The sequence below is a fragment of the Lithobates pipiens genome, unplaced genomic scaffold (genome assembly GCF_037356315.1).
Source record: "Lithobates pipiens isolate NorthernLeopardFrog02 unplaced genomic scaffold, aLitPip1_a1.2 Scaffold_79, whole genome shotgun sequence".
NCBI classification, from domain to species: Eukaryota; Metazoa; Chordata; class Amphibia; order Anura; family Ranidae; genus Lithobates; species Lithobates pipiens.
This window is the reverse complement of record NW_027507902.1, coordinates 536,499-539,731: the sequence shown is the minus strand read 5'-3', so window position 1 is coordinate 539,731 and position 3,233 is coordinate 536,499.

The window sequence follows — 3,233 nt, the reverse complement described above, 5'->3', positions numbered from 1 at the left end:
GCACATATATGTACGTCCTTTGCCTCCCGCGGGTCGGGGGCCCGATCGGGCCCCCGCCCGGTGCCTGCGGCGGTCGGTTTTCGTTCGGGAGCGATCCCGGACGAGGGGACGGCCATTCATTCATGGCCACCCCCTCGCGATCGCTCCCGACGAATGGAAATCCCCGGTGACATCACTTCCTCTCCTGTAATGTAAACACAGGAGAGGAAGTGATGTATTCTCTCCTCCGTGTCGGTATTTTTCGTTCCGACACGGAGGAGAGCGGATCAGTGAGTTGCACCAACACATCCCACACACAGTAGAACATGCCAGGCACACTCACACCCCCCCTTTACCCCCCGATCACCCCCCCAATTACCCCTGCCCCCCAGTCACAGTGACACCAATGTCATTTTTTTTTTTTTTTATTTTTTTTTTGCATTGGTGTCATTTGTGACTGTAATAACTGTTAGGGCAGTTAGGGTTAGCCCCCTTTAGTTCTAATGTACCCCCCTAACCCCCCCAATAAAGGTTTAACCCCGTGATCACCCCCCGTCGCCAGTGTCACTAAGGCTGGGTTCACATTGCAGCGGTTTATGAGAACGAATGTGATTCGCACCGCACTGCAGTGCAAATCACATCCGATCTCTGTGCGATTCGAGTTCAGCCATTCGCCGCACCCGCCGCACCCGCCACACCCGCCGCACCCGCCGCAAATTCGCACGGGACCCTTTTTTTGGCCCGCAGCAGAATCGGATCGCATGGGTGTTCACACCATGCGATCCGAGTTTGCAGATCGCACTGCGATATGCGAACTGATCTGGGGGTGTCAGTAACATTTCACTGACACTCCCAGCAGTTCGCATAGGGCAGTGTGAACTGCCGCCGGGAGGCATGCGATGCGGGAACCCGCCGCGGATTCGCGGCGTTTCCGCATCGCTCCAGTGTGAACCCAGCCTAATAAGCGATCATTTTTCTGATCGCCGTATTAGTGTCACAGGTGACGCTAGTTAGGCAGGTAGGTATTTAGGTTCGCCGCAGCTTTTTATAGCGCTAGGGACCCCCATATACTACCGCATAAAGCCCCCTGATTGCCCCCTAGTTAACCCTTTCACCAGTGATCACCATATAACTGTTACAGGTGACGCTGGTTGGTTAGTTATTTTTTTATAGTTTCAGGGCACCCGCCATTTATTACCTAATAAAGGTTTAACCCCCTGATCACCCGGCAGGTGTCATTTGTGACTGTAATAACTGTTAGGGCAGTTAGGGTTAGCCCCCTTTAGTTCTAAGGTACCCCCCTAACCCCCCCAATAAAGGTTTAACCCCGTGATCACCCCCCGTCGCCAGTGTCACTAAGGCTGGGTTCACATTGCAGCGGTTTATGAGAACGGATGTGATTCGCACCGCACTGCAGTGCAAATCACATCCGATCTCTGTGCGATTCGAGTTCAGCTATACAGATAGTATGGCTGAATTCGTGTCGCACCCGCCGCAAACTCGCACGGGACCCTTTTTTTGGTCCGCAGCAGAATCGGATCGCATGGGTGTTCACACCATGCGATCCAAGTTTGCAGATCGCACTGCGATATGCGAACTGATCTGGGGGTGTCATTAACATTTCACTGACACTCCCAGCAGTTCGCATAGGGCAGTGTGAACTGCCGCCGGGAGGCATGCGATGCGGGAACCCGCCGCGCATTCGTGGCGTTCCCGCATCGCTCCAGTGTGAACCCAGCCTAATAAGCGATCGTTTTTCTGATCGCTGTATTAGTGTCACAGGTGACGCTAGTTAGGCAGGTAGGTATTTAGGTTCGCCGCAGCTTTTTATAGCGCCAGGGACCCCCATATACTACCGCATAAAGCCCCCTGATTGCCCCCTAGTTAACCCTTTCACCAGTGATCACCATATAACTGTTACAGGTGACGCTGGTTGGTTAGTTATTTTTTTATAGTTTCAGGGCACCCGCCATTTATTACCTAGTCTCACTAGTGTACCCCTAAATTTAGGGGTGTCTACTTTCTAAAATGGGGTCATTTGGGGGGGGGGGGGGGTTTGTGCCATCTTGGCATTTTATGGCCTTCAAAACTGTAACGCCCTTAGAAAGCCTGAAGGCGGTGCTTGGTTTTTGGGGCCCCGTACGCGGCTAGGCTCCCAAAAAGTCCCACATATGTGGTATCCCCGTACTCAGGAGAAGCAGCAGAATTTATTTTGGGGTGTCATTTCACATATGCCCATGGCATGCGTGAGCAATATATCATTTAGTGACAACTTTGTGAAAAAAAAAAAAAGTTTGTAATTTTCCCGCAACTTGTGGCAAAATATAAAATATTCCATGGACTCAACATGCCTCTCAGCAAATAGCTTGGGGTGTCTACTTTCTAAAATGGGGTCATTTGTGGGGGTTTTGTGCCATCTTGGCATTTTATGGCCTTCAAAACTGTAATAGGTAGTGAGAAGTGAACTCAAAAAATTACGCCCTTAGAAAGCCTGAAGGCGGTGCTTGGTTTTCGGGGCCCCGTACGCGGCTAGGCTCCCAAAAAGTCCCACATATGTGGTATCCCCGTACTCAGGAGAAGCAGCAGAATTTATTTTGGGGTGTCATTTCACATATGCCCATGGCATGCATGAGCAATATATCATTTAGTGACAACTTTGTGAAAAAAAAAAAAAAAAAAAAAAAGTTTGTAATTTTCCCGCAACTTGTGGCAAAATATAAAATATTCCATGGACTCAACATGCCTCTCAGCAAATAGCTTGGGGTGTCTACTTTCTAAAATGGGGTCATTTGTGGGGGTTTTGTGCCATCTTGGCATTTTATGGCCTTCAAAACTGTAATAGGTAGTGAGGCGTGAAATCAAAAATTGACGCCCTTAGAAAGCCTGAAGGCGGTGCTTGGTTTTCGGGGCCCTGTACGCGGCTAGGCTCCCAAAAAGTCCCACATATGTGGTATCCCCGTACTCAGGAGAAGCAGCAGAATTTATTTTGGGGTGTCATTTCACATACGCCCATAGCATGTGTGAGCAATATATCATTTAGTGACAACTTTGTGTAAAAAAAAAAAAAAAAATTTTTTTTTGTCATTATTCAATCGCTTGAGGCAAAAAAATAAAATATTCAATGGGCTCAACATGCCTCTTATCAATTTCCTTAGGGGGTCTACTTTCCAAAATGGGGTCATTTGGGGGGGTTTTGTACTGCCCTGTCATTTTAGCACCTCAAGAAATGAGATAGGCAGTCGTAAACTAAAAGC